Source organism: Oncorhynchus kisutch, linkage group LG24 (genome assembly GCF_002021735.2).
Source record: "Oncorhynchus kisutch isolate 150728-3 linkage group LG24, Okis_V2, whole genome shotgun sequence".
Classification (NCBI taxonomy): Eukaryota; Metazoa; Chordata; class Actinopteri; order Salmoniformes; family Salmonidae; genus Oncorhynchus; species Oncorhynchus kisutch.
Window position 1 is genome coordinate 30,949,335 of NC_034197.2, and position 22,883 is coordinate 30,972,217.

Consider the following 22,883-nt stretch of genomic DNA (forward strand, 5'->3'; position numbering starts at 1 on the left):
CATTTCAATAACGGACAATTAGAGGTTGCATTTTATATAGTACTTTTTAAACTAAATTGAAACATCTTTCTAACCACAACGATTGGATATCCTTGTGACCCACCAAGTAACCAACACCAAAGTTTCTTTTCATGACCCAGTTTTAAGCCACACACTTCCTGATCCAGCCCCATCTCCACTTCTACTCTACCTGAGGCCTCTCGTCCTCTCTCCTCTCCTCCTCCCTCCCCTCCTCTCCTCTCCCCTCCTCTCCTCCTCTCCCCTCCCCTCCCCTCTCCTCCTCTCCTCCTCTCCCTTCCTCTCCTCCTCCCTCTCCTCCTCCCTCTCCTCCTCTCCCCTCCTCCCTCTCCTCCTCTCCTCCTCTCCTCCCTCTCCTCCTCCTCTCCTCCTCCTCTCCCCTCCACTCCTCCTCTCCCCTCCTCTCCTCCTCCCTCTCCCCCTCTCCTCTCTCCTCCTCCCTCTCCTCTTCTCCCCTCCTCTTCTCCCCTCCTCCTCTCCTCCTCCCCCCTCCCTCTCCTCCTCTCCCCTCCACCTCCTCTCCTCCTCCCCCCTCCCTCTCCTCCTCCCTCCCCTCCTCTCTCCTCCTCCTCTCCCCTCCTCCTCCTCTCCTCTCCTCCTCCCTCTCCTCCTCTCCCCTCCTCCTCCCTCCCCTCCTCTCCTCCTCTCCCCTCCTCTCCCGTCCTCTCCTCCTCCCTCTCCTCCTCTCCCCTCCTCTTCCATCCTCTCCTCCTCCCTCCCTCCTCTCTCCTCCTCTCCTCCTCCCTCCCCTCCTCTTCTCCCCTCCTCTCCCATCCTCTCCTCCCTCTCCTCCTCTCCCCTCCTCTCCCATCCTCTCCTCCTCCCTCTCCTCCTCCCTCCCCTCCTCTCTCCTCCTCTCCCCCTCCCTCCCCTCCTCTCCTCCTCTCCCCTCCTCTCCCATCCTCTCCTCCTCCTCCCTCTCCTCCTCCCTCCATCCTCTCCTCCTCCTCTCCCCCTCCCTCTCCTCCTCTCCCCTCCTCTCCCATCCTCTCCTCCTCCTCTCCCCCTCCCTCCCCTCCTCCTCTCCCATCCTCTCCTCCTCCCTCTCCTCCTCTCTCCTCCTCTCCCCTCCTCTCCCATCCTTTCCTCCTCCCTCCGCTCCTCTCTCCTCCTCTCCTCCTCCTCTCCCCTCCTCCTCCCTCTCCTCCTCTCCTCCTCCCTCCCTTCCTCTCTCCTCCTCTCCTCCTCCTCTCCCCTCCTACCTCCCTCCCCTCCTCCTCCTCCTCCTCCTCTCCCATCCTCTCCTCCTCCCTCTCCTCCTCTCCCCTCCTCTCTCCTCCTCTCCTCCTCCCTCCCCTCCTCTCCTCCTCTCCCCTCCTCTCCCATCCTCTCCTCCCTCTCCTCCTCCTCTCTCCTCCTCTCCCCCTCCCTCCCCTCCTCTCCTCCTCTCCCCTCCTCTCCCATCCTCTCCTCCTCCCTCTCCTCCTCTCTCCTCCTCTCTCCTCTCCCCTCCTCTCCATCCTCTCCTCCTCCTCTCCCCCTCCCTCTCCTCCTCTCCCCTCCTCTCTCCTCCTCTCCCCTCCTCTCCCATCCTCTCCTCCTCCCTCTCCTCCTCTCCCATCCTCTCCCATCCTCTCCTCCTCCTCTCCTCCTCACTCCCCTCCTCTCCTCCTCTCCCATCCTCTCCTCCTCCCTCTCCTCCTCTCCCCTCCTCTCTCCTCCTCTCCCCTCCTCTCCCCTCCTCTCTCCTCCTCTCCTCCTCCTCTCCCCTCCTCTCCCTCTCCTCTCCTCCTCCTCTCCCCTCCTGCTCCCTCCTCCCTCCTGCTCCCTCCCCTCCTCCTCCTCCTCCTCTCCCCTCCTCTCCCATCCTCTCCTCCTCCCTCTCCTCCTCTCCCCTCCTCTCCCATCCTCTCCTCCTCCTCTCCCCCTCACTCCCCTCCTCTCCTCCTCTCCCCTCCTCTCCCCTCCTCCCCTCCTCTCCCCTCCTCTCCCATCCTCTCCTCCTCCCTCTCCTCCTCTCCCCTCCTCTCTCCTCTTCTCCCCTCCTCTCCCATCCTTTCCTCCTCCCTCCCCTCCTCTCTCCTCCTCTCTCCTCCTCTCCCTCTCCTCCTCTCCTCCTCCCTCCCCTCCTCTCTCCTCCTCTCCTCCTCCTCTCCCCTCCTGCTCCCTCCCCTCCTCCTCCTCCTCCTCCTCCTCTCACCTCCTCTCCCATCCTCTCCTCCTCCCTCTCCTCCTCTCCCCTCCTGCTGTCTTTCCTCTGTGGATGTGTCATATCCTCCTGCTGAGTGAAGTGTGGAGCAGCAGTGAACTCTCATCTCCCTCCCCTCCTCTCCTCCTCTCCCCTCCTCTCCCATCCTCTCCTCCTCCTCCCTCTCCTCCTCCCTCCCATCCTCTCCTCCTCCTCTCCCCCTCCCTCTCCTCCTCTCCCCTCCTCTCCCATCCTCTCCTCCTCCTCTCCCCCTCCCTCCCCTCCTCCTCTCCCATCCTCTCCTCCTCCCTCTCCTCCTCTCTCCTCCTCTCCCCTCCTCTCCCATCCTTTCCTCCTCCCTCCGCTCCTCTCTCCTCCTCTCCTCCTCCTCTCCCCTCCTCCTCCCTCTCCTCCTCTCCTCCTCCCTCCCTTCCTCTCTCCTCCTCTCCTCCTCCTCTCCCCTCCTACTCCCTCCCCTCCTCCTCCTCCTCCTCCTCTCCCATCCTCTCCTCCTCCCTCTCCTCCTCTCCCCTCCTCTCTCCTCCTCTCCTCCTCCCTCCCCTCCTCTCCTCCTCTCCCCTCCTCTCCCATCCTCTCCTCCCTCTCCTCCTCCTCTCTCCTCCTCTCCCCCTCCCTCCCCTCCTCTCCTCCTCTCCCCTCCTCTCCCATCCTCTCCTCCTCCCTCTCCTCCTCTCTCCTCCTCTCTCCTCTCCCCTCCTCTCCATCCTCTCCTCCTCCTCTCCCCCTCCCTCTCCTCCTCTCCCCTCCTCTCTCCTCCTCTCCCCTCCTCTCCCATCCTCTCCTCCTCCCTCTCCTCCTCTCCCATCCTCTCCCATCCTCTCCTCCTCCTCTCCTCCTCACTCCCTCCTCTCCTCCTCTCCCATCCTCTCCTCCTCCCTCTCCTCCTCTCCCCTCCTCTCTCCTCCTCTCCCCTCCTCTCCCCTCCTCTCTCCTCCTCTCCTCCTCCTCTCCCCTCCTCTCCCTCTCCTCTCCTCCTCCTCTCCCCTCCTGCTCCCTCCTCCCTCCTGCTCCCTCCCCTCCTCCTCCTCCTCCTCTCCCCTCCTCTCCCATCCTCTCCTCCTCCCTCTCCTCCTCTCCCCTCCTCTCCCATCCTCTCCTCCTCCTCTCCCCCTCACTCCCCTCCTCTCCTCCTCTCCCCTCCTCTCCCCTCCTCCCCTCCTCTCCCCTCCTCTCCCATCCTCTCCTCCTCCCTCTCCTCCTCTCCCCTCCTCTCTCCTCTTCTCCCCTCCTCTCCCATCCTTTCCTCCTCCCTCCCCTCCTCTCTCCTCCTCTCTCCTCCTCTCCCTCTCCTCCTCTCCTCCTCCCTCCCCTCCTCTCTCCTCCTCTCCTCCTCCTCTCCCCTCCTGCTCCCTCCCCTCCTCCTCCTCCTCCTCCTCCTCTCACCTCCTCTCCCATCCTCTCCTCCTCCCTCTCCTCCTCTCCCCTCCTGCTGTCTTTCCTCTGTGGATGTGTCATATCCTCCTGCTGAGTGAAGTGTGGAGCAGCAGTGAACTCTCATTGATCTCACTGCTGAGTCTGTCTGCCATGCTCGCCTTCTCCTGTGGATCATGTAGTATTGGATATCCCACTTGGCACAAACTTCATTTCAATGTCTAGTTTTGATTTACCTTTGGTTGAGTTGTCATCTAACGTGAATTCAATATGAAATAATAATAATAACAAAAAAAGTTGGGTGAAAAAAACACATAATTTCCCTATATTGATGACTTTTTGGAAATCCAATCAGTTGTCCACCTTGATTCAATGTCAGTCATCACATAGAACTATTTTGTTGAAATAATGTATAAACAACATTGATTCAACCAGTTGTTGCCCAGTGGTATACTACTGTAACTATATGTCTCAGGTTTCTGTCTTTCTCGCTGTTTGTAAGAGGTTTTGTCTATCACTCTCTCCCTTTTTCGTTGTTTCACCCTCCCTGGCTAACCATATCCCTACCGGCCAGTCAGAGGAGAGCTTTGTGTGTGTGTGTGTGTGTGTAGCCTTTGGCATGCGGTGCTACACCCTGGCAGACCCTATCACAGCAGAGAGAATCTGAGCCCTGGAATACATCCTCCCTCCCTGCATCCCCCCCATTTCTCTCTATCCGTTTTATGAAAGAATGTCTTTAAAAAGTAAACAATAAAAGGGCCCAGCTTGCTGTGGGCGGGGCTGAGCCCAGATCTTCATGGCCTCTCTGTTTTCTTAGTGTCTGTGTGTTAGAGTGAGCGCTATAAAGTGAAAGATGACCTATCCCAGCTGTTCTTGGCCCTGGCGACATCCCTGTCAAAGGCTCCGGGAGGGAGAGGAAGGGCAAAAGGGAAAGTCAGAGCTCAATATGACTTTCAGCTGTGTATATGGGGATGGCTATACAGTCATCAGCAGCCATGTTTCTTATTCTTTACCACTGAGAGGTAGGCTATCCACCCGAAAAACCTCCCTGCTCACTTCTGGGGAGGGGGAGAGAATGGTATATTCCAATGATTTAAACAGCCATTTAACAGTCTTTAGTGTGTTTAAATAGTGCCTGCTCCATGCATGTCTAAATCACATTTGTGTTGTAACAGCATTTTGGAGGATACCATCCTCAGGCGTTTAGGGGAGGTGGATAAATGGACCATACCATGCTCAGGAGTTAATTGTCATTGGGGGTGGCAGGTAGCCTAGCGGTTAAGAGCGTTGAGCCTGTGAAAAATCTGCCGGTCTGCCCTTGAGCAAGGCACTTAACCCTAGTCGCTCTGGGTAAGAACGTCTGTAAAATCTTAAGGAGAGGGGGATATATGGACCATACCATCCTTGGGAATTTAGGGGAGAAGGATAAATGGAGATTACCATCCTCAGGAATTTAGGGGAGGAGGATAAATGGAGAGTACCATCCTCAGGAGTTAAGGGGAGGAGGATAAATGGAGAGTACCATCCTCAGGAGTTAAGGGGAGGAGGATAAATGGAGAGTACCATCCTCAGGAGTTAAGGGGAGGAGGATAAATGGAGTGTACCATTTTCAGAAGGAGGTTAGGAGCAATGAGGCAGTACCGGGTTTGGGCACAGGCAGTATTGGAGTGATCACACATTCGAAAGTCCCAGTGGTCTGTGTGTCCGTGCCTATGTATCTTTTAAAGAGTATGGGTCATCTGGGTAAATTGTATTCCATATATCTGTATACAGTCGACTGAGCAGATTATCAAATCACTCTCTCTCTCTCGCTCTCTTTGTCTTCCCCAACAGGTGTGTGAAGTGCTAGCCCGTTAATCACAGTCTAAGTCTCATGGTACAGTAGGACCTGTGATTTATTCACAGACCTTTTAAAAGTCCAGAAAAATCCTTTTTCCTCTCTTTTCTTCCCTCAAGTCTTTAATATAACGGTAAATCTTTCTCCCCACTCCTCTTTCTCTTCCCCCACCTCTCTTATTTTCTCTTTCTCTCTCCGTCTTTCACTCCCCCCCTCTCCCTCTATCACCCTCTCCTATTTCTGTGGTCTAGTGCCCGGACAGATTTTACAGACAGGCTTCTGGAGGGGGAACCAGGTTTCATGGGACAGACAGCCAGAACAGTGGGGCCAAGGATGGCTGGTTGGAGGATTGGGCTGGTGGGATAACAGGCTCTCTGTCTTCCCTTTATACCCCCCCCCTCTCTCTCTCTCTCTCGCTCTCACTCTCTCTCTCTCTCGCTGGCCAGACCCCCACCCTCTCTCTCTCTCTCTCTCTCTCTCTCTCTCTCTCTCTCTCCCTGGCCAGACCCCCACCCTCTCTCTCTCTCTCTCTCTCCCTGGCCAGACCCCCACCCTCCTCTCTCTCTCTCTCTCTCTCTCTCTCTCTCTCTCTCTCTCTCTCTCTCTCTCTCTCTCCCTGGCCAGACCCCCACCCTCCCCTCTCTGTCTTTCTCTCTCCCTGGCCAGACCCCACCCTCCTCTCTCTCTCTCTCTCTCTCTCTCTCTCTCTCCCTGGCCAGACCCCCACCCTCCCCTCTCTGTCTGTCTCTCTCTCTCTCTCTCTCTCTCTCTCTCTCTCTCTCCCTGGCCAGACCCCCACCCTCCTCTCTCTCTCTCTCTCTCTCTCTCTCTCTCTCTCTCTCTCTCTCTCTCTCTCTCTCTCTCTCTCTCTCCCTGGCCAGACCCCCACCCTCCTCTCTCTCTCTCTCTCTCTCTTTCTCTCCCTGGCCAGACCCCCCACCCTCCTCTCTCTCTCTCTCCCTGGCCAGACCCCCACCCTCCTCTCTCTCTCTCTCTCTCTCTCTCTCTCTCTCTCTCTCTCTCTCTCTCTCTCCCTGGCCAGACCCCCACCCTCCTCTCTCTCTCTCTCTCTCTCTCTCTCTCTCTCTCTCTCTCTCTCTCCCTGGCCAGACCCCCACCCTCCTCTCTCTCTCTCTCTCCCTGGCCAGACCCCCACCCTCCCCTCTCTCTCCCTGGCCAGACCCCCACCCTCCTCTCTCTCTCTCTCCCTGGCCAGACCCCCACCCGCCCCTCTCTCTTTCCCTGGCCAGAATCCCAGTCTCACCTCAGTTATTCAGCTCTAATCTGAGCCCTGTCTCGTGCTGCTGTCACCACTGCAACTAAAATAGTTTAATTTGACAAGCCTCTGTCAGTGTGTGTGTGTGTCTGTCAAAGTTTGCATGTGTCTCTTTCTGTGGGAGTGTGTGTGTCTGTTAATGTGTGTGTGTCTCTCTCTCTGTGTACGGTGTGTCTCTGTCAGTGTGTACGTCAGGGCCAGGCATACTGAAGCAAGGTGGCCACGAGCTTGACCTATGGGAGACCTTACATACCAATGGTAAACCACAAGCAATAAACACAGCCCTGATATACACACAATACAGGGCTTGATCCGGCCAAATGGTTATAGATATGGCTGAGGACTGAGACATGGCCAGAGGTTTGAGATGAGGCCTAATGGTTATAAATACAGCTGAGGACTTGAGATATGGCCAGAGGTTTGAGATGGGGCCAAATGGTTGGATTTATGGCCAATTTGTTATAGATATGACCAAGAGTTTGAGATCATGCCAAAGGCTTTTAGATTTAGCAACCCAAGCACCTTCAACTCAACCAAGGCAATACAGACAAACGCTCGCACACACACACACACACACACACACACACACACACACACACACACACACACACACACACACACACACACACACACACACACACACACACACACACACACACACACACACACACACACACACAATGTAATTCTCCCTCTAAGGAGTAGGCGAGGCCCTAACAGTGGGAGTGGGCTGGGTGGTCCCCTATGTCTATTTTCACTGGCGTCACTATTTAATGTAAACAAGATTGAAACATGCAGATAATTGGTATTGTTTATATCTGAAAAAGGTTTGTTGAATTTGTATCACAATACGAATGGGACTGCAGATTTGAAGGAAACCTATGGGCTAAATAGTGATGACACCTTTGAGATGGGCTTAGAAAAGCATCTGCCATATTGCTTAATCCTATACATGATCATTTAAATCTGCCAACACTGAAGTTGTAGGGGCTAGGGAAAGGGGCTAAGGGGCTAAGGGTTGTTGCTGTTTACATACTCTGTTCTCTTTTGTTGCTCTCACACGTGAGTGGCACGCATGGCATTTATCATAGTGATGTCACACAAAGCAATGTTGTGTAATAGGAAGCCCATGTGAGAAGGGTTTTACTAGACAGGTCTCAGATGGACTCACCCAAAAGATTTACTGTCTTTGTTGTTTACCCAGAAGGAGCATTACTCAGATGATTCAATCATTATGGACCGACTCACAATCCAAGAAACTGCCCTCTCTCTCTCCCTCTCTCCTTCTTTGTCGTCCTCCTCCTCTTCTTGGCTCTGTCTCCTGTCTGTTTGGTGTTTGTTGATGTGCAGTTTCGTTTAGTCCTGACCCAGGTTACCTGGGAAGTAAACACACACTGGGCCCTGCTCCATCCTCTCATTACTGCTGAACTTCGGCTCTGTAATGAAAGCAATCCCCACGGTCCAGAACAGACTGCTGTGTAGAAGACTAGTCCATAGACTGTTGTGTAGAAGACTACTCCATAGACTGCTGTGTAGAAGACTAGCACATAGACTGCTGTGTAGAAGTCTAGCACATAGACTGCTGTGTAGAAGACTAGCACATAGACTGCTGTGTAGAAGACTAGTCCATAGACTGTTGTGTAGAAGACTAGCACATAGACTGCTGTGTAGAAGACTAGCCCATAGACTGCTGTGTAGAAGACAAGCCCATAGACTGTTGTGTAGAAGACTAGCACATAGACTGCTGTGTAGAAGACTAGCCCATAAACTGTTGTGTAGAAGACTAGCACATAGACTGTTGTGTAGAAGACTAGCCCATAGACTGTTGTGTAGAAGACTAGCACATAGACTGTTGTGTAGAAGACTAGCCCATAGACTGTTGTGTAGAAGACTAGCCCATAGACTGCTGTGTAGAAGACTAGCACATAGACTGCTGTGTAGAAGACTAGCCCATAGACTGTTGTGTAGAAGACTAGCCCATTTTAGATCAATGGTTCCCAAACTGTGGGTCGGCAGAGGAGGTGCGGGGGTGTAAAGCTGCAAATTCTTCTCTCCGCCAACAAGAGGGGTGTGAACACTGTATGTCATGAAAAGTGTTGGTGCCCATAGAAATACACTATATATACAAAAGTATGTGGACACACCTTCAAAATGAATGGATTTGGCTATTTCAGCCACACCAGTTGCTGACAGGTGTATAACATCGAGCACACACCCATGCAATATCCATAGACAAACATTGTCAGTAGAATGGCCTTGCTGAAGAGCTCAGTGACATTTAACTTGGCACTGTCATAGGATGCCACCTTTCCAACAAGTCAGTTTGTCAAATATTTGCCCTGCTAGAGCTGCCCCGATCAACTGTAAGTGTTGTTATTGTGAAGTGGAAACGTCTAGGAGCAACAACGGCTCAGCCGCGGAGTGGTAGGCCACACAAGCTCACCGAACGGGATCGCCGAGTGCTGAAGCACGTGGAGCGTAAAAACATCTGTCTTCGGTTGGAACACTCATTACTGAGTTCTAAACTGCCTCTGGAAGCAACGTCAGCACAAGAACTGTTCGTCGGAAACTTAACGAAATGGGTTTCCATGCTCGAGCAGCCACACACAAGCCAATGCTGGAAGGGGGGCCTGAGTGAAAAGGTTTGGGAACCCCTGCTTTGGATAATGGGCTTTGTGCTGAACTGCTTCATTTTGAACATCAAGCCAGTGCATTTGTAACCGATGTGAAATGGCTAGCTAGTTAGCGGTGGTGCGCGCTAATAGCGTTTCAATCGGTGACGTCACTCACTCTGAGGACCTTGAAGTAGTTGTTCCCCTTGCTCTGCAAGGGCTGTGGTTTTTGTGGAGCGATGGGTAACGATGCTTCGTGGGTGACTGTTGTTGATGTGTGCAGAGGGTCCCTGGTTCGAGCCCAGGTAGGGGCGAGGAGAGGGACGGAAGCAATATTGTTACACATTGGGTTACCATTAAGGGTGTTTGTGTGTGTGTGTGTGTGTGTGTGTGTGTGTGTGTGTGTGTGTGTGCACGTCTTTGTGCGTATATGTGTCTGCTTTGTCAGTCGGGGATATGTCAAAATCTGTCACGGCAAATCACTTGACTGCATTTTATATCCGGTTCTAATCATTTCTGAAGGGAAGATGTTGTGTCCAATCTAAACAATGCATCTGAAAGCTCCATTGGTCAGACGACAGCTGGGTCTCTCCGAAAATGTCCTGGGGACACTATATGTTGGAGCTGCCGTTGATGGAGAGCAAATAGCGAAGATCTGCCCTGTACCATAATGATATTCTGCTCTCACAGCTTCCCGTCTGCAGCTCTTCCTGCACACACAGCACCGAGCTCGCCAGACACCGTGGGTAGACAAACAAAGACAGGCTCCTCGGATGGAAGGGCGTGCAGAGTAGGATGGTTTTATTGGATGCTCTGTGCGTTGGGAAAATGACATTGGATGTTTTGATTCTATACATCAGATTGATGCCCCAGTAGTTTCAGCCAGAGATGGAGTCTAGTTTACAGTCGATTCGCAGTGAGGCGAACTCAATTTGAGGTGTAGAAGTTGAATGGGCCGTGCGCCATCCCAGGTAGCACATTTGGTTCCTTGGAAGTTGTGGGAACGTATGTTTTTGGTTGTGGGAACGAAGCTACACATTTCCTGACAAGTAAAACTAAATGTTTTTTAAACTTCTGAGAATAGAAGTGAAAATGTTGCCTGTTCTGGGAACGTTTATTTTTAGGTTGCAGGGAGGTTCTTTGAATGTTTTGCATAGGTTTCTTGAATGTTTTCAAGGGAGGTTTCATTAGCGCTGTGAGAATGGAAATTCTAGGTTATTTTGAGGTTTTTGAATGACTTCCTTAAAACTTTCAAGTGATTTGCGCTTTCGGAAAGGTAAAGCATCAGTCCATGTGTACAAGTTTTGTGCTCTTGTATGAAGCAATCAATCCCACGTTCCTGACCAAAATTAGATTTAACCGGGCTAGTAACTCCCTAACTAGCAAAGAATATCAGTAAATGTGCACACGGCTACAAGAGGCTCTGCTCTGTGATCTTAAATGTACATATACTTAGACTACTCTCAGTCCGGGTGATGTAAGAACCATTCATGCCTGTGAAATAGAACAAGGCTACTCCTATGAGCTCCTCAGCCTACAACAAAATCACCAAATCAGTCTTGAAGTTAAATTAGATTTTTTGCATTGAAAGCGACTGTTATTATTCTGGCAATTCTGTGTGGGACTGCTCCAAGAGCTGCTCAGCATACGCACGCAGTTTAGAGGGAACATTTCTGAAGGGTATTTACTGCCTGTGAGAGAGACAGGTTTCTGTACTACTGCCGAGAGAGAGGAAACAAGGATTATTCTCCTCTCCCATAAAAGCAAAGGAAGAGAAATGGACAAACGCATGCCTTTGATATCCACCCAAATGGCTAAATGCTTGGCTTTGAAACCCCACTGGCAGTGACACAAACTATTTACAGGCTCTTATCAAAAGAAAGATGGCACACCATGCAGATTAATCTATCACTTCATATTGTACTCTCATCTTTATTTATCTCTCTCTCACTCTCTTTCTCCCTTTCTCTCTTTTTCCTGCGTTCTATGATGTTTCCTAGTGTGCACAGTAGATGGTCAAACATACGCGCGACACACACACACACACACACACACACACACACACACACACACACACACACACACACACACACACACACACACACACACACACACACACACACACACACACACACACACACACACACACACACACACACACACACACACACACATACCTGAGCCTGTCTGGGGTATTTGAGAAGTAGCATTTTAATAGAAAGAGTGGAAAGTAAATACATTTTTTGTTATAGCCTGCAGATTCAGGATAAGGCTATTTTTCTGACCCACAGTCAGTCTTGTGCCCTCGCCCATTATCTGTCTCTCTGCTATACTTTTATTCTCTCACTCACTCACTCTGCCCTCAATCATTCTGATTTCTTCCCTGGCAGACTCATAAAAGCCATGGAATATTTGTCAAATATTCCTCCCAATTTAGAGACCAGCTTTTCAAATGCTCGAGAGACAACTCTATCTCCACGTGTGTGTGTGTACGTGCATGCATGTGTGCGTGTGCACGTGTCTCTCTGTGTTGTTAGGGGGGTCACAGGGGTGGAGACAGAAAAGTAATTTCTCATAAACAGGAATACATAACCTTTGATTCAAATGTTAAAAATGTATTAGTTGCATACACATATTTAGCAGATGATATTGGTCACATACACGTGGTTAGCAGATGATATTGGTCACATATACGTGGTTAGCAGATGATATTGGTCACATACACGTGGTTAGCAGATGATATTGGTCACATACACATATTTAGCAGATGATATTGGTCACATACACATATTTAGCAGATGATATTGGTCACATACACATATTTAGCAGATGATATTGGTCACATACACATATTTAGCAGATGATATTGGTCACATACACATATTTAGCAGATGATATTGGTCACATACACATATTTAGCAGATGATATTGGTCACATACACATATTTAGCAGATGATATTGGTCACATACACATATTTAGCAGATGATATGGTCACATACACGTGGTTAGCAGATGATATTGGTCACATACACGTGGTTAGCAGATGATATTGGTCACATACACATATTTAGCAGATGATATGGTCACATACACATATTTAGCAGATGATATTGGTCACATACACATATTTAGCAGATGATATTGGTCACATACACGTGGTTAGCAGATGATATTGGTCACATATACGTGGTTAGCAGATGATATTGGTCACATACACGTGGTTAGCAGATGATATTGGTCACATATACGTGGTTAGCAGATGATATTGGTCACATACACGTGGTTAGCAGATGATATTGGTCACATACACATATTTAGCAGATGATATGGTCACATACACATATTTAGCAGATGATATTGGTCACATACACATATTTAGCAGATGATATTGGTCACATACACATATTTAGCAGATGATATTGGTCACATACACATATTTAGCAGATGATATTGGTCACATACACGTGGTTAGCAGATGATATTGGTCACATACACATATTTAGCAGATGATATTGGTCACATACACATATTTAGCAGATGATATTGGTCACATACACATATTTAGCAGATGATATTGGTCACATACACATATTTAGCAGATGATATTGGTCACATACACATATTTAGCAGATGATATTGGTCACATACACGTGGTTAGCAGATGATATTGGTCACATACACATATTTAGCAGATGATATTGGTCACATACACGTGGTTAGCAGATGATATTGGTCACATACACATATTTAGCAGATGATATTGGTCACATACACGTGGTTAGCAGATGATATGGTCACATACACATATTTAGCAGATGATATTGGTCACATACACATATTTAGCAGATGATATTGGTCACATACACATATTTAGCAGATGATATGGTCACATACACGTGGTTAGCAGATGATATTGGTCACATACACATATTTAGCAGATGATATTGGTCACATACACGTGGTTAGCAGATGATATTGGTCACATACACATATTTAGCAGATGATATTGGTCACATACACATATTTAGCAGATGATATTGGTCACATATACGTGGTTAGCAGATGATATTGGTCACATACACATATTTAGCAGATGATATTGGTCACATACACATATTTAGCAGATGATATTGGTCACATACACATATTTAGCAGATGATATTGGTCACATACACATATTTAGCAGATGATATTGGTCACATACACATATTTAGCAGATGATATGGTCACATACACATATTTAGCAGATGATATTGGTCACATACACATATTTAGCAGATGATATTGGTCACATACACATATTTAGCAGATGATATTGGTCACATACACGTGGTTAGCAGATGATATTGGTCACATATACGTGGTTAGCAGATGATATTGGTCACATACACGTGGTTAGCAGATGATATTGGTCACATATACGTGGTTAGCAGATGATATTGGTCACATACACGTGGTTAGCAGATGATATTGGTCACATACACATATTTAGCAGATGATATTGGTCACATACACATATTTAGCAGATGATATTGGTCACATACACGTGGTTAGCAGATGATATGGTCACATACACATATTTAGCAGATGATATTGGTCACATACACATATTTAGCAGATGATATTGGTCACATACACATATTTAGCAGATGATATTGGTCACATACACGTGGTTAGCAGATGATATTGGTCACATACACATATTTAGCAGATGATATGGTCACATACACATATTTAGCAGATGATATTGGTCACATACACATATTTAGCAGATGATATTGGTCACATACACATATTTAGCAGATGATATTGGTCACATACACATATTTAGCAGATGATATTGGTCACATACACATATTTAGCAGATGATATTGGTCACATACACATATTTAGCAGATGATATTGGTCACATACACATATTTAGCAGATGATATTGGTCACATACACGTGGTTAGCAGATGATATTGGTCACATACACATATTTAGCAGATGATATTGGTCACATACACATATTTAGCAGATGATATTGGTCACATATACGTGGTTAGCAGATGATATTGGTCACATACACATATTTAGCAGATGATATTGGTCACATACACATATTTAGCAGATGATATTGGTCACATACACATATTTAGCAGATGATATTGGTCACATACACATATTTAGCAGATGATATTGGTCACATACACATATTTAGCAGATGATATTGGTCACATACACGTGGTTAGCAGATGATATGGTCACATACACATATTTAGCAGATGATATTGGTCACATACACATATTTAGCAGATGATATTGGTCACATACACATATTTAGCAGATGATATTGGTCACATACACATATTTAGCAGATGATATTGGTCACATACACATATTTAGCAGATGATATTGGTCACATACACGTGGTTAGCAGATGATATGGTCACATACACGTGGTTAGCAGATGATATGGTCACATACACGTGGTTAGCAGATGATATGGTCACATACACGTGGTTAGCAGATGATATTGGTCACATACACGTGGTTAGCAGATGATATTGGTCACATACACGTGGTTAGCAGATGATATTGGTCACATACACGTGGTTAGCAGATGATATTGGTCACATACACGTGGTTAGCAGATGATATTGGTCACATACACGTGGTTAGCAGATGATATGGTCACATACACGTGGTTAGCAGATGATATTGGTCACATACACGTGGTTAGCAGATGATATTGGTCACATACACGTGGTTAGCAGATGATATTGCGGGTATAGCGAAATGCTTGTGTTCCTAGCTCCAATAGTGCAGTAATATCTAACAATACACACCAATATAAAAGTAAATTTAATGAAATTAAGAAATATAGAAATATTAGGATGCAATGTCGGAGTCCGGAGTATGTGTATGTGTGTGTATAAGGTGCCTTCGGTATTGTATTCAGACCCCTTGTCACGACTTCTACTGAAGTCGGTTCCTCTCCTTGTTCGGGCGGTGTTCGGTGGTCCAGACCTGAATCCAATCGAGAATCTGTGGAAAGAACTGAATACTGCTGTTCACAAATGCTCTCCATCCAACCTCACTGAGCTCGAGCTGTTTTGCAAGGAGGAATGGGAAAAAATGTCAGTCTCTCGATGTGCAAAACTGATAGAGACATACCCCAAGCGACTTACAGCTGTAATCGCAGCAAAAGGTGGTGCTACAAAGTATTAACTTAAGGGGGCTGAATAATTTTGCACGCCCAATTCTTCAGTTTTTGATTTGTTAAAAAAGTTTGAAATATCCAATAAATGTCGTTCCACTTCATGATTGTGTCCCACTTGTTGTTGATTCTTCACCAAAAAATACAGTTTTATATCTTTATGTTTGAAGCCTGAAATGTAGCAAAAGGTCGCAAAGTTCAAGGGGGCCGAATACTTTCGCAAGGCACTGTATTACCTAGTTCTCTCCTGCGTCTGACTTCCCTGCCACCAGTTACACACGCCTTACACCCCTTGACTTTTTCCACATTTTCCAACATTACAGCCTACACACAATACCCCACAATGACAAAGCAAAAACAGTTTTTTAGACATTTTTGCTCATTCCTAAAAAATAAAAATAAAAAGTATTCTGACCCTTTACTCAGTACTTTGTTGAAGCACCTTTGGCAGCGATTACAGCATGGATTGTTCTTAGGTATGATGCTACAAGCTTGGCACATCTGTATTTTGAATATTTCTCCCATTCTTCTCTGCAGATCCTCTCAAGCTCTGTCAGGTTGGATGGGGTGCGTTGCTGTACAGGTATTTTCAGGTCTCTCCAGAGATGTTCGATTGGGTTCAAGTCCGGGCTCTTGCTGAGCCACTCATGGAAATTTAGAGACTTGTCCCGAAGCCACCCCTGCGTTGTCTTGGCTCTGTGCTTAGGGTCTTTGTCCTGTTGGAAGGTGAACCTTCACCCCCAGTCTGAGGACACTCTGGAGCAGGTTTGCATCAAGGATCTCTCTGTACTTTGCTCCGTTCATCTTTGCCTCGATCCTGACTGGTCTCCCAGCCCCTACCACTGAAAACAACTCCAAAGCATGATGCTGCTACCACCATGCTTCACCATAGGAAGGGTGCCAGGTTTCCTCCAGACATGACACTTGGCATTCACGCCAAAGAGTTCAATCTTGGTTTCATCAGACCAGAGAATCTTGTTTCTCGTTGTCTGAGAGTCTTTAGACATGACACTTGGCATTCACGCCAAAGAGTTCAATCTTGGTTTCATCAGACCAGAGAATCTTGTTTCTCGTTGTCTCGAAACTCCAAGCGGGCTGTCATGTGACTTGTACTGAAGAGTGGCTTCTGTCTGGCACCTCTACCATAAAGTCCTGATTGGTGGAGTGCTGCAGAGATGGTTGCCCTTCTGGAAGGTTCTCCCATCTCCACAGAGGAACTCTAGAGCTCTGTCAGAGTGACCATCAGGTTCTTGGTCACCTCCTTGACCAAGGCCGTTCTCCCCCGAATGCTCAGTTTGGCAGGGTGGCCAGCTCTAGGAAGAGTCTTGGTGGTTCAATTTAAGAATGATGAAGGCCACTGTGTTATAGGGGACCTTCTATGCTGCAGAAATGTTTAAGTACCCTTCCCAAAATCTGTGCCTAGACACAATGCTGTCTAAGGACAAATCCTTCGACCTCATGGCTTGGTTTTTGCTCTGACGTGCACTGTCAATTGTATTTACCACAGGTGGACTCCAATCAGGTTGTAGAAACATCTCAAAGATGATCAATGGAAACAGGATGCACCTGAGCTCAATTTAGAATCTCATAGCATAGGGTCTGAATACTTGTACAGTATTTCTGTTTATCTTTTTAATAAATTTGCAAAATTGCAAAACCTGCTTTTGCTTTGCTTTGGCCAGCTAGTGGGGACTATTTAATAGTCTAATGGCCTTGAAATAGAATCCATCAATCAATCAAATATATTCATCAAGCCCTTTTTACATCAGCCGATGCCACAAAGTGCTATACAGAAACCCATCCTAGAACCCCAAACAGCAAGCAATGCAGATGTAGAAGCACAGTGGCTAGGAAAAACTCCCTAGAAAGGCAGGAACATAGGAAGAAACCTAGAGAGGAACTAGGCTCTGAGGGGTGGACAGTCCTCTTCTGGCTGTGCTGGGTTGAGATTATAACAGTACATTTATTTATTTTTATTTCACCTTTATTTAACCAGGTAGGCAAGTTGAGAACAAGTTCTCATTTACAACTGCGACCTGGCCAAGATAAAGCAAAGCAGTTCGACACATATAACAACACAGAGTTACACATGGAGTAAAACAAACATACAGTCAATAATACAGTAGAAAAATAAGTCTATATACAATGTGAGCGAATGAGGTAAGAGATAAGATAAGATGAGATGAGATAAGATGAGATAAGGGAGGTAAAGGCAATAAATAGGTCATGGTGGCGAAGTAAATACAATATAGCAATTAAAACACCGGAATAGTAGATTTGACAGTAGATGAGTGTGCAAAGTAGAAATACTGGGGTGCAACGGAGCAAAATAAATAAATAAATACAGTAGGGGAAGGGGTAGTTGTTTGGGCTATATATAGCTATGTACAGGTGCAGTAAATCTGTGAGCTGCTCTGACAGCTGGTGCTTAAAGCTAAGGGAGATAAGTGTTTCCAGTTTCAGAGATTTTTGTAGTTCGTTCCAGTCATTGGCAGCAGAGAACTGGAAGGAGAGGCGGCCAAAGGAGGAATTGGCTTTGTGGGTGACAAGTGAGATATACCTGCTGGAATGCGTGCTACGGGTGGGTGCTGCTATGGTGACCAGTGAGCAGAGATAAGGCAGGACTTTACCTAGCAGGGTCTTGTAGATGACCTGGAGCCAGTGGGTTTGGCGACAAGTATGAAGCGAGGGCCAGCCAACGAGAGCGTACAGGTCGCAGTGATGGGTAGTATATGGGGCGTTGGTGACAGAACGGATGGCACTGTGATAGACTGCATCCAATTTGTTGAGTAGGGTGTTGGAGACTATTTTGTAAATGACATCGCCGAAGTTGAGGATCGGTAAAATGGTCCGTTTTACGAGGGTATGTTTGGCAGCATGAGTGACATGGCCAAGATGTTCAAAAGAAGATAGAAGCTTTCAGTCTCTCGGTCCCAGCTTTGATGCACCTGTACTGACATCGCATTCTGGATGGTAGCAGGGTGAACAGGCCATGGCTCGGGTGGCTGAGGTCCTTGATGAACTCTTTGGCCCTTTACTTAACTGAGATGTGTAATGTTTTCAGCGGGCTGAGTTAGCTGAGGTTGATCAGAGTAAATCCTTACGGTTGCTGCTTTGTTTTCATTCTTTATTAAAAGAAAACATCTCTAGGGCAGACCCAGTAACTCTCCCCAAAGCCTGCTCGTATTGAAACAACCTCTCACTCCCTGTCAAACCATCATACGTGTGTCCGTCCGTGTGTCTGTGTGTGTGAGTGTGTGTGTCCGTGCGTATGCATATTCTCCAAACCACAGTTTTCTCTCCACCCCAGATCATTGCTCTCCATGCCAATATCTCATACCACTCTATACAGGTTAGGAGCCTGTGATTTTCTCTAGAATCAGAGTGAAGGTCATAGTGGATCCTTGAGAAATCTCTCATCACTCTTTCCACATGCCCTTTCCCATCTCTGGAAAGAGACACAGTAAGCTGTACATCTAATGGTCAGTCTTCCCAATCTTCCTGTGGAAACAGAGACAGTCTACTAATGTAACTGTCTGTGGCTCACTGACAGACAGAGGCTAATCATCCTGCTGCTCTGTGAACAGACTGGAATACACACAGCTCTGAGACACTCAGAAAGTTGCCAGATGGTCCCTGTTTCACAGCTCATAGTCAGTCCACTGCCATTCAGACATAGAGTGCCAGGCCTCTCAATCTAGTATCCACAGCCATTTACACAAGCTTCCCAATTTTGTGTATTTAATTATTATTATTTTTTACCTTTATTTAACTAGGCAAGTCAGTTAAGAACAAATTCTTATTTTCAATGACGGCCTAGGAACAGTGGGTTAACTGCCTGTTCAGGGGCAGAACGACAGATTTGTACCTTGTCAGCTCGGGGATTTGAACTTGCAACCTTTCGGTTACTAGTCCAACACTCTAACCACTAGGCTACACTGCCGCCCCTATAGAGAAACTGTCGGAACACAAAGGGGAAGTGTGTGTGTATGCACACGTGTGTGTGTGTGTGTGTGTATGCGCGTGCGCAAATGTGTGTGTGATTATTGGTCACAAGTGTAAATCAAGCAGACATGAGCAGAACCTGGAAACCATTGTGTCAAAATCACAGTTTTCATTTCATTACTGTGGTATATAATTGTGTGGGAGGAAAGAGTTTGGAACGGACCGGCACCTCAAAGCGTACGTAGGGAGTAATAAACATCTGGTCTCTAAGTGTGTGTGCGTGTGTCCAAGAGCTCATCAGTGATCCAAACCTCTTTCCAGATTCTTAAGCAGAGATGTGTGTTTAACTGGGAACATAAATCACGGAGTAGAAACCTCGTCAGATTTGGACAGAGTAAAGTCATACTACATTTCTCTGGTATAGAGCTAGAAGGAAGATAGGAAACAGGAATGGATAGTTAGCACATCCTAGGAGGACGGATAGACTGTGGTGAAGGAGCTATGGACAAAGGGGTGGCTGGTATGGAGATAGGGAAAGGTGCTACAGCAATGGTTTTCCATGCTATTCAACTCCCAAGGCCTTTCCTATATCAACGAAAATCAACGTCTGTCCATGTCCTGAGGAAGTCAGGAAATTCCTTCGAAACTGGCCACTTGGGGCAACATAGAGCACTATTACAATCAAGTAGACTTGGGTTTTGCTAGGGTGTTCTGGACAGGGGTGGCGGATGGGCTAGTCCCTTACGGAGCAGGAGGAACAACCCAGGGTGTCAAAAACACTTTGAAATTTGACATTTGGAGCAACTTCTAAATTTGGAGTAATGTGGATAAACGTCAGAATCTGAAGTGAAATTGGCAAAACCACATGGCTATGGCTGTCACTGACTGTAAGTAAGAGAGAATCTCTGTGTGTGTGTGGTTGTGTGTTACTGTTTTCCAAAGTGACTCAATTCCCACCCCGGATCACATGAAATCCAGGATTGGTTCCGGTCCGCTCCAGTCCTGGGAACTCATGTCTTTATTAATCTGAGATTTGTTTCAACAGCACCACTTTATATGAGGGATTATCCTGCTAGACAGAGTAAATCCACATGTGCACGGACACACACACACACACACACACACACACACACACACACACACACACACACACACACACACACACACACACACACACACACACACACACACACACACACACACACACACACACACACACACACACACACACACACCTGTCCTGCTCCTCACCAGATAGGCGAAACCAGAGACCCCTTTCTCTCACATCAGCTTTGACACCCCTCCATGCAATGTTTTCAATACTGACGTATTTCTACTGATCTCATATTTACATTCAATACAGTCCTCTGATGACACTTCTGTTCCCCTACGGAAGTGACTGAGAGACCCCATGAAAAACTGAGTATGTGAGTGTGTGAGTGTATTGAAGTGTGTGTGAGTGTATTGAAGTGTGTGAGTGAGTTTGTGAGTGTATTGAAGTGTGTGAGTGAGTTTGTGAGTGTATTGAAGTGTGTGAGTTTGTGCGTATGTACATACGCGTGTTTGTGAGAGATGTGTGTGTGTGTGTGTACGTACATGTGTTTGTGAGAGAGAGTGTTCTGCCAGCGTATGCTACACATAGCCTACCTAGCAACTGACTTACCCAGTTACCTACATAATTTTCAGTAGAGACGGTAACACTAATGGTATGTCTGTGTAGCTGTGCAGCGAGTGGTGTACTGCCTGTAGGTCATTGGCTCCAGTGTTAGCCAGAGCAGCAGCTGTTGTGTGTTGGTATGTGACCTACACTGTGTCATCAGTACACTGACAGGGACTGACAGGGGCACGACGAACCGGACAGATTTAAGGGGATAGAGGTCACTTTGTCTTGCCTAACTTGTGTGTGTGAATACTTCTGTGTGAATACCTCAGTCTGTCTATGTGACGACCGCTCACTGTGAACTCATCTGGAAATGCCTCTGGGAAACCTGGTTGAGAAAAAGTATCTGGTATCTGGCATCGTCTGCATTCTGGGAGCTAACACGTGTCTTCAAGTCTCAGGCAAGGTTATTATTCATCACGCACATGTACTTGACTTCCCTCAGCGCCATCATGTGCTAGAGGACAGTATTTGACCACTCTGCTGTGGTTCAAACGATTAGAGTGAGTGCCCCCCAGCTTCATCCTGGAGAGAAATGTTTTGGAGATAAATGTTTTGACATTATAAAGAAACACTCAGATGTGCAGCTACACTGCCCCGGGGTCCCTCAGCTGACAAGTTTGTCTGTGTGTGTGTGTGTGTGTGTCCAAGAGCTTATCAGTGAATCAAACGTCTTTAGCAGAGACGTTTAATGTCGTTATTGTTGATGTTATTACCTGTCTCACTTTGCTTAAGCATCAGTCACCTTGCCATTCTTGCTAATGAATCTGAGAAAGAGCAAGAGAATGAGAGTGTCCCAGCAGATGCTCCCCTGACCTGTCCCTGCTGCAGTTGACCCTATGAACCCTTCCAACCCCAGGCCATCCTCCTCCAGCTTCAAATACTATAATTCCAGTGTGGGGTTTCACTTGTTGGATTCCCCCCCTCTAAACTTCCCCACACCCACTCCAAAAAACTGAAACCAGGGAAAGCAGACGCCACTGCCCTAGGTTGGGGTGCCGCATTTTCTATCAAGATAATGACTTTAGTATCATTGTGGGACCTCTAGAAACATACTACTCCACCCTCCATGGCTCCCCCCCAGCCCACCCTCCATGACTCCCCCCAGCCCACACTCCCTGGCTCGCCCCAGCCCACACTCCCTGGCTCCCCCCCAGCCCACCCTCCATGGCTCCCCCCAGCCCACCCTCCATGGCTCCCCCCAGCCCACACTCCCTGGCTCCCCCCCAGCCCACCCTCCATGGCTCCCCCCAGCCCACACCCCATGGCTCCCCCTCCTGCCCACCCTCCATGCCCCCCCCCCAGCCCACCCTCCATGGCCCCCCCAGCCCCTCGATGGTTCCCCCCCAGCCTACCCTCCATGGCTCCCTCCAGCCCACCCTCCATGGCTCCCCCCAGCCCACGCTCCATGGCCCCCCCAGCCTAGCCCCCATGGTTCCCCCCCAGCCTACCTCCCATGGTTCCCCCCCAGCCTACCCTCAATGGCTCCCCCCAGCCCACCCTCCCTGACCCCCGGGGGGGGGCTGTGAAATAACCCTGATCCAGGCACAGGCAGCAAAATGGGTGGATGGACACATAAAAGGATGGATGGACACATAAAAGGATGGATGGACACATAAATGGATGGATGGACACATAAATGGATGGATGGACACATAAAAGGATGGATGGACACATAAAAGGATGGATGGACACATAAATGGATGGATGGACACATAAAAGGATGGATGGACACATAAATGGATGGATGGACACATAAAAGGATGGATGGACACATAAATGGATGGATGGACACATAAAAGGATGGATGG

The 22,883-nt window shown here is 47.8% G+C and overlaps 1 pseudogene; it reads left to right on the forward strand.

Moving 5' to 3' along the window:
• The first annotated feature begins 245 nt into the window (after positions 1-245).
• Positions 246-22,581, forward strand: LOC116357034 (vegetative cell wall protein gp1-like; annotated as a pseudogene).
• The last annotated feature ends 302 nt before the right edge of the window (positions 22,582-22,883 follow it).